Source organism: Talpa europaea (genome assembly GCF_964194135.1).
Source record: "Talpa europaea genome assembly, chromosome: 6".
NCBI lineage: Eukaryota > Metazoa > Chordata > Mammalia > Eulipotyphla > Talpidae > Talpa > Talpa europaea.
Window position 1 is genome coordinate 128270426 of NC_140072.1, and position 10042 is coordinate 128280467.

Here is a 10042-nt window from a genome sequence, read left to right on the forward strand (position 1 = left end):
CCCACCTGAACCAGCCCTCAGCTCCCTGAGATCAGATGCAACCATGTTCAGACCCATCTAAGCATTGAAGTTCAACCAGTTAATCCAACCAAACTAGCCTGGGCCTAAAGTTTATACTTGAGCTCCACCAGGTCGACCAGCACGCTGGGTCACCAATGTCCCTTGGTCCAAGGTAACACTGCAGCACCATTTGAACCATGTTTTCGATACCAAGACCCGTTAGCTTGATATTCAGTTCCCACTGGGTTCAGGTAGGCCCCATTTCATCCTTTCTGGGCCCATGATTTTAACCATCATTGGGAAAAGCCTGGGTTTCCCGATGCTCCACACTGTCACAGCCTTTGTCGCGCGTTGGGCATTGTTGACATGTTGACCCCTCCTAACCAGTATGGGGCCTCAACTTGGACCTGAAACTACCTTGAAGCACCTTGGGAATCCCGCGACCCCATAGTAGCACTGCCTAGACTGAGCTTCGTCTTTCCAGTTCCATAACTTCGCCCCTCATATTCCTCTGGGCCTCCAACTTGGCTCTGACACCACACATCAATCTGCCTCATGATGCCAGGGCTGACATCAGGCAGCATCCACAACAAGCCTAGGGTTCTGGGTCAACCAGTGGGCCTCTCTTTGCCCACCTGGTGGTCTGATTTCAACCTGCAGACCCATCTGATCCTGATTGACTTGGACCCATCCTGGGGCCCATATGTAAACCCGCAGCCCAACTGGAAACATCCCTGGCTTCCGAGTTCAACTGACAGCCCCACTTTAACCATCATACAGCTCCCTTTGTGCAGTGCCTACACTGCCTTGACCCATTCTCTAGCTCTGAGGTCGACAAATTGTCTCCACCAAAACAGCCTGGGACCTTGACTTGACTGGAAGATCCATAAAAGCACCCTGGGGTTTCCAAGATTCCACAACTGGCAGCAACTAGATTGAGCCTCAGGCTCCTATTCAAACATTTGGCCAGAACAAACCTGCTGGGGCTCCTACTGTGACCTGAAGCCACATACCAAGCACCCCAGTCAAGACACCTGTCTTTTGCCATTCTGCCCACACCATTTCTTGGCTGCTTGGAGAAACCAGTGGGGCACCACTGAGACAGTAGGGGCCAGAGGTGCTAAATGGGGAAGGGGTGCGCACAAAAGGGAAATGAAAATTCTGGGAACCAAATGACACCCTAAATCACTAGCTATCAGGGGTACTTTGGATTGGGGGAAGGAGAACCTGCTAATTGTGGCTATTTATTGATTGCCTTCTCTCTATCTTACCCTTTAACACATCACTTCATTTAATCCCCTCAACGAAATCGCAGTTTTTACTGACATCCTGTATGGAATTAGCTTTAGGACAGCCTTTTCCCCCTAACACCTTGACAATTAAAAACAAAAATACCAGAAACAAAAAAATAAATCACTCTCTTCCTTTGTCCCATGAAGATGCAGGAGCTAGAGTTCAATGACCCTCTGAGGCTCAGGGAAGGGTGGGACACAGAAGCACCTGTGCCCTTGACCCTGACTCCCTCCTAAGAACTTCTTGACATTCTGCTGCTTCCAGCCACCTCTCTAGTACTGTTTAATTTGGGCGGTAGGGATGGGGCCAGTGTGTCTGTCCCTAAACCGTAACTCCACACTCTTCCCCTGGTTACCTCCCTGTTCCTTAAAAAAAAAAATTATTTATGCACACAAGAATTGGGGTATAGGTCAGAGGTATGGAGGGTGAGAGGATCCACCAGAGACAGAGTGGGGAGCAGAACAGGCAGATTGACTGAAATACACTGCTGTGGGGAACAGCAGGTGAGTCAGGAGAGGTCTGCTGGGCCATGAGGCTCAGCTCCCTGGCCGGGATCGAACTCCCGCTGCAGTGGCTGCGGCCGGCCCCCACAGTGCTTAGTCTTAAGCCCCAGTAGCACCAGGGAGGCTCCTCCTTATTACTGACCCACCTCTCCATTACTCAGGAGCCTGGGTCACAAGTCAGCTCTTCTCTACCCCCTCTGCTCCCTGTCCTTGCATACACAGGCCAGAGTTTTCAAGGGACTTTAGTGGATGGATGGGAAGGGGTGTGAGGAAGGAGAATGGAGTTTTGCGGCTTTCTGCAGTCATGACTTTACTTTCTGTGATCGGAACCCCAAAGTGTGAGGCAGAAGTCCCCTCAGACTCCCTCGCCTCTGATTTTCTGGCACATTTCCAGGGCTTTTCAACATTAGAGAGACAGAAAGGAGACTCTGACCCCCAAATTCCAAATCTGCGCTCTGTGCCAATCTCATCTTAGTGACTGGAAAAGCTGACTCACCCCATTTTCCCCCAACCACAGAAGGCTGCACAGATTCAGAAGGGGGTAGTTACAGCTCTGCCCCATCACTTCATGTCTTTTGCTACCAATGGTCTACAGTGGCTTCTTCCCCACTGGGTGGGAAGGAACCCATCACACCTTTTGACCTTAACCAGTGCTGAGTCTTGCTTACAGTCACCTAGCCCGGCCCCTCCCCACAGCCTGAAGAAACGTTATGCCAAAGTAGGTCTGAGAACCTTGAGGACGAATCACTTTCAATTCACTTCCTCATTAAAAATCTGGCTCAGAAAAGGAGCCAACAGGAAACATTTAGACTTCAGAGTAAACAAGAGTCATTCAACCTGTTTTTCTCAGTTTGCTGGGATACACCATACACAATATCACCCGTGGAGCTGTGTGCCAGAAATGTTGACCTGAAACTGCCAAAGTCTCCAGGCAGAGACCTCAGTTCCAGTGTGAACAGGATTTAGAAAATGGAGAAATAAGTTAGCTGATACCATGAAGAAATAATCAGACAAATACGAGACATTCTCTAAGACATTTGACCTGAGGTCTTCAAAATACAAATGTCGTGAAAAAAAATGAAAACATCAAAAAGATTGAGAGATCAGATCTACACCTAATAGACTAAAAAGACGACCAAAAGTAATGTGTAAGGTGTGGGCCTTTACTAGGTCTTGGTATAGAGAAAACAAAACATAAAGACTTCAGGAGAGGTGTATTTCCCTCTACTCCCCTTCAGTTCACTGGTACCCTGTAAATCAGACTAAACAAAGATTAAACAGAAAAACTAGGGAGCATATGTGCATTGGGTAGACCACGGGCTTAATGTAGGGTCTTTTTTTTTTTTGTACAGATTTATTTATGCATATAACAACTGGGGTACAGGTCGGAAGTGTGGGGGTGGGGGTGAGAGGATTCACCAGAGATGGAGTGGGGAACAGAACAGGTGGATCTACTGAAATACACTGCTGAGGGGAGTAGTGGGCAAGACAAGAGGGGTCTGCTGTGCCATGTGGGTTGCTCCCTGGCCGGGGATCGAACTCGTATTGCAATGGCTGCTGACAGCTTCATAGGTTGCGTCTTAACCTCTTGCACCACCAGGGAGGCCCTTAATGTAGGGTCTTAACAAAAGAACGATACATTTGTAGAAAAGAGATAAGATAAAGAAAGAAGATAAATTTTTAGGGTGGCAAATTGTGGGAAGGTAAATATATAACTAAAGGTAGGTAAGGGCTAGTTAGTAAGGTTTTTTAGATTTCTCTGGTGCCATTTGTGGGCTGATAAGGGTGTAGAGTTACTATAGGTGATTAACTTCTACCCATCCTGACAAAGAGGGGTGAAGGAACACCTTTGCAAAGGTGTCTTTTAGGCACATGGAGGAAGGGTAGAGTGTTGTCAATCTTCTTCAGCTCAAAATAATCCTTATGGCAAAATAGCAAATTTGGGGGTGACATATTCTGCTGCCCTTCAGGGAAATATGAACAAATTTGAATATGTATATTAGAAAATCACTATTATTTTTTTTTAGTATTAAAATGATTTTGTAGAATGCAGGCAAATACTGTTGTTCTTAGGATATTTGTGATAAAGTATTCTGGGGGAAAGCTATCATGTCAACTTTCAAATGTCTTGAACAAACACACACATATATATGGGTAAAATCAATAAAGCAAAACAGCAATGCTTGGATACAAGTGGAGAAATGTATCTTTCAATTTTAATTTTTCATAATAAAAATGTGAAAAAAGAAAAATTTAGTCTTACAGATCCTAAACATTTCTGGCTTTTGATACTATTTTTCACTAAAGATAGAAGATCTTTCTTCCCTACTAGTGGAATTTTAGGCATCAGAAGGTGACTAGGAATGTAATTTTTGAGCTAGAGCGTCCCTTACCCAAATCCATAGTCAATCTGAGTAGTCCCTTAGCCCTTGGTTTCTCCTATATATACCAGGAACATAACTTTGAGCCTCAAATAATCTGATAATATATTTTTTCTTATGTTTTGCTTTTATGCATATGAAAACTTTACAAAATCATAACAAAACATATGTAGATATAACTTTTGTGGGTTTTATAATGAATCACCTTTATTGAAAACTAAGACAATTAAATGAAAAATGCTATTTCAGTTTCTGTACCTTGTCGCCAAAGCTAATGTGATTTATAGCAAAATCTTTCTTTTATTTTACAAGGTCAATTTAATAATCTATCATGACATATGTTGGGGATAAAAATGTCTTTCTTGTCTTTTATTCTTAACTTTTAATTTCCTTTTTGAATCAGGCTTTCAGTTTTGACCTTCACAATTACTAAGGAAAATCAGATTGCAGTAATTAGAATATTGCAGAAATATCATCTAAAACTATGGTTTGATTAGTCCATTAACTTAGGCAATCACAATTTCAACTCCTGAGAATTTTGAAATGATTTAATTTTAGCTATGTGTTACACTGTTCTTTTTTTAATGATAGTTGAAATACTTGCAGAATAAGTCAGAAAGGTTCATACTTCATATTAGAACATTGTGAACACAAAAGGAATATATGCAGAGGAGAAGATTAATTGAAGGGAACTGTGTATTTCTAAATATTAGCATGTGGAATTTTCATTTGATATATGATATAACAAATTACTTTGAGCTTCATTCCTCAAAGAAAAACCGCTTTGTTATTCCTAAGGTAATTTTATTTTTAAAAATATGAAGGGCAGGACTCCAGAACCATTTAACCAAAGCTTTAAAATTTGCTGGAAATAGAAAGTGTTCCTCAAGAGCTTGTTTGGCTTATTTTATTTAATATTTCTGGTCTCTATAATTTTTATTCAGAATTCAAATCTGAAATGTGCACTCCTCTTAGAGTTCTATGGTTAAGTCTCATGGCTGCCTTCATTATGTGGACAATGCAATGTTTCATTCAATGTCAATAGATGAGGGAATAAGCAGAGAATTGTTACTATACATTTAATTGGGCTTCCCAGTAATAAACAATCAAGACCTCAGATGACAGTTGCTTCTTTTGTCCCTTAAAATTGACCTATTGTCAGGAAAAAGGAGCTTTCCACTCTCTGAATTTAAGAAATAAAGATTATATTGATAAAAAAGAATATTGTCCACCATTGAGTAAAACTCATCTTTTTAAGAGTGTGTCAATTAAAACATAGTTTAGTTGTAAACACAACTGTATTAGGAATATTGACTATTAAAACTCAAAAAAGATCAAGGAACAAGTATTCAAAACACAGAAATGTCTACAAAGAAGCACCAAGTGAGGATTAAAGATCAGTCTATGGGACCTCCCTGGTGGCCTGTACCCTAGTTCTTGTATGCATAAATAAGTGAATCTTAAAAAAAAAGATTAGTCCGCCTAAGCAGAAAAACATAAAGGAAATCAGTACTTGCAAAACTGGTTTACTTTCCCACCCCCTCAAAAAAAACCTGGTTTACTTCTTTCTTCAAGTTTGAATTTCTAGGAATGAGTCTTATGCAGTCAAACAGTGGTGTGTGAAACAGCAAGGGAGGGGGGATGGACAGAGTATGTGCATGTGGAGAGAGGAAGAGAGGCAGAGACAAATGAAGAGGAATAAGGGCCTGCTGGTGGTCTCGGGGTTAAGATTCAGTGCTAGCACCATTATGGCCTGAGTTCCCTCCCAGGCGAGGGAGCTACCCACATGGCACAGCAGACCTCTCCTGACTCACCCGCTGCTCCCCTCAGCAGTGTATTTCAGTCAATCCTCCTGTTCAGCTCCCCACTCTCTGGTGAATCCTCTCTCTCTTTCTCTCTCTCTCTCTCTCTATCACACACACACACACACACACACACACACACACACACCCGGCACCTCTGGCTTGCACACCAGTTCTTGTATGCATAAATAAATAAATCTTTAAAAAAAAAACCATGAAATCCTGATGTTCTTGACAACATGAATGGCCCTTGAGGGGATGCTGCTAAGGGAAACTAGACAGAGAAAGACAAATACCATATGATTTCATTCTATGTGGCAGATAATGAGACAAAACAAACGGACAAAGAAAACAAAACCAAAACCAGCTCTTAGATTCCACTAAATGACTCTAGAAAATTTGCTTGTACATTGCTAAAGCCAACAGGGGCTATTTAAGTCTCCCTACTACTGAACTTCAGCTGGCCTCCTGCTTGTTACTGAATGTCTACCCCTTGACATCTGCGGTATTATTTCCTCCTGTTCTAGTCCACTGCCCTGATCTTTTTTTTTTTTTTTTAATCTCATCTGCCTGGAACTTGGAACTTGGTACTTCTTATGGCTGGTCTGTGAATTGTGCCATCCACCATCAACCCCGGCATTTTGTGTGCTCTCCTGGGGGGAGGATTTTATCCACACTCAGTTGGTAATCACCATTTAACTCCCAAATATGTATCTCTGCATGTTGAACAGTGAACCCTCCCATCCACGTTTTAGTTAGATACCCCCACTCAGGAATACCACAGATCTCTAAAGCTCAACGTTTTGCAAATATAATTTACTATCCTCTAGTCTTTCCAATTCAATAGCGATGAAGTCAAGAAAGTGCACCTCCCATGTATAATCAATCAACAAGTTTTTTAATCTAAAGAATTTGCCCATCTGTCCCCAACACTACCCTGTTTATAGTGCTGTGTGTTAGGCCTTGTCACCACCAGCTTGATTTACTGCAACAGCTTCATAACTTGGATACCTGCAGGAGCTCAATCTTGCCTTCCTTAAATTCATCTTTCATGCTGTTGCCAGAATAAGCTATCAGAAACATAATTCTGGAGTCAGTAAAAATGGCAAAAGATCTCGTAACATTCATGATATATTACTTAGTGAAAAAAAGCAGACTCTGAAACAGTATGTCCATTATGATCCCATATTTGGTTTCAAAAAATGTAGGTATATGCTCTAAGAAATAAATGAATGGGGTTATCTTCCAGTGGCAGAGCATGGATGATTTTCATTATATTATTGATTCAGTTTTCTGAGCTTTCTACAATGAGCACAGATAATTTTGAAATCAGGAAATAGAAAATTCCACAAATCTACTGATATCAATTTCTTCCTTAAAATCCTAAGTTAGCTCTGCCGGCAGGAAGAGGTCCAAGCATTTTTGGGGGGCAGACGTGGCCCCCCATGACCTTACCACCTCACTCCTCTCATCTCATGTCACCTACCTCATCTCTTATCACAATATAGAGTTTCTCAGGCATTAGGGTGCATCAGAATTACTGGGCCCACAGTCAGTTTCTCTGATTTCTAACCAGTGACATGGATACTCTGGTCTAGGGACACATAGTAAAAATTATTGTTGTAACTATGAACCAGAGACACTCTATGGGGGGTGGGGGGGAAAGGAGGGCTTGGGGTCAAAATAAGGGGGTTGTAATTGTATGGGGAATATAAAAATAAAATTTAAATTAAAAAAATCATAAATGTAAAAATAAATAAAAAGGAAAAAAAATAAAGACCTCATTGCCCAAATCCATAGGCATCTAAACATAAAGCTGAGAATGAACATGCATTTATTAAACATAATTAAAACATTCAAATAAAAAAAATTATTGTTGTAAAATAGACACAACCTAAAACTGACCATTTGAACTACTTTCAAATGTAAAATTCACTGACATTAAATACATTCACAGTGTGGTTCAATGTTGGTCTTACCTACTTTCAAAACTATTTTATGATCCCAAACAGAAACTCTGTACCCATTCAATAGTAACCGGCTCTCCTCTCCACTTTCCCCTTGTGAATTCTGCCTACAGCCCCTGGGAAACGTCTATTCTACCTTCTGTCTCTATGAATTTGCTGCTCTAGCTGCCTCACATAAGAGAAATCACAATATTCCATTATTTGTATATACCCACCTTATTTATCCATTCCTCTATAAAAGTACATTTGGGTTGTTTCCACTTCTGGCTGTTATGACTAAGGCTGCCATGAACATGGGTGCACAAACAGCAACTGCCCACTTTCACCTGCTTTAGGTGAATACCTAGAAGCGGAATTTCTGGATCACACGGTAATGCTATGTTCAATTTTTGAGACCCTGCCATATCATTTTCCACAGTGGTACACCATTCTACATCCCCACCAATGGCGCACAGGGACCCAATTTCTGCACATCTTTACCAAACACTTATTTTTTCTTTTATAGATAATAGCCATCCTAATAAGGGTGAAGTGGCCTTTCATTACAGTTTCTATTTACATAATCCTAATGAACTGGGGACAGCTTTTGAGAATGAGTGTCTAGAGGTATGTGACTGAAGTTCTCTGAACATACCATTTACTATACCTTCTGTCTAGAATCATCCTCAGTAGAGAATATGTCCTCTACTAACTTTAGTTGGTCCTTTAGACATAAGTCACATGTTATTCCGAAAATTCTTCTTGGAAGCTCTACATTGGGATACCTGACCTCACAGGAGTCCAGGCGCTATGGAAGGTGAACAAGGAGGGTGGGGAGAGTAAGGTGTTGGACGGAGAGTAAGTGGCTTTGTTGAAAGGTTGAAAGTCTATACAGGGAGCTAAGGAACCCGAGGCTCCTTCCCCACAGCAAAAGGCCAAAGGGCAATATTAGAGGCAGCGCTTTGATTTTCCTTCAAAGTGGAGCTTGTTATTTAAAAAAAAATCAAATAAAAAATGCTGCTTACAACTTTCCTTCGGGAATATGTTAACTGGTTCTGGTCTCCAAAGAGGGGATGTCCTGAGTGCCCTGCAGAATGTCACGGTATCCACCTTCCATAGCACCGGGGACTTCTGTGAGGTCAAGTATTTCCCTTTCTCAATGCAGTCAATTACTTCTTCAAATGATCTTCAAGTCATTAGGGGAGAGAGGAATAAAAAATACATGATCAGGGCCTCCCCGGTGGCGCAGCGGTTGAGCACTGGGTTGCGAAGCTGCCCGCAGCCTCTGCAGCGCCGGTTCAATCCCCGGCTGCTCCCCGGCCACCAGAGGAGGGTCCCACATGGCGCAGACCTCTCCTGCCGCCCGCTGCTCCCCTCAGCAGTGTACTTCGCTTCTGCCTGCTCTGCTCCTCGCTCTGGTGAATTCTCTCACCCTCCCGCGCTTCTGACTGTACCCAGTGCATGTATAAACAAGCAAACAAACAAATAAATAAATAAATAAAACATGCCTCTATAAAAAAATAAAATAAAATAAAATAAAAAAAATACATGATCAAGTATTTAAAAAATTTTTCAAAAGCAAAATAAAAACATACATTTAAAAAAGTTCTATTCTACATTAAATTACATTAAAATACTGATAATTTTATAAATAATTTTAACCAGTACATACATGATAAAACTCCTCTGATACATGGTTACTTTTATATATAGTTCAGTGACTGATTTTGAGAAAATGAAAAACAGCATCATTTAAAAAAATTATTAACGAAATTATCAAAAGTTAAAAAGTGCTTAGACAGGGCCTCCTCTGGTGGCGCCGTGGTTGAGTGCTGGGCTGCGAGGTTGCCCGCTGCCGCCTCTGCAGCACCGGTTCGCTCCCCAGCTGCCGGTGAGTGTCCCACAAAAAAAAAAAAAAAGTGCTTAGACAGGCTTCCACTTTGCTCCATTTTTATAAACAAAACAACATCAGACCTTACAAAAAGATGAATTAAGGCACAGTACTTATCCTATATTATTTACAAAGAGACTTTCTGGGCAGTGGGAAGTTTGCAAGCTGAGTGAGATCCCCAAGGAAATCCTTCATCTACCCAGCTTTGAACTGACCTTGTGTCCTT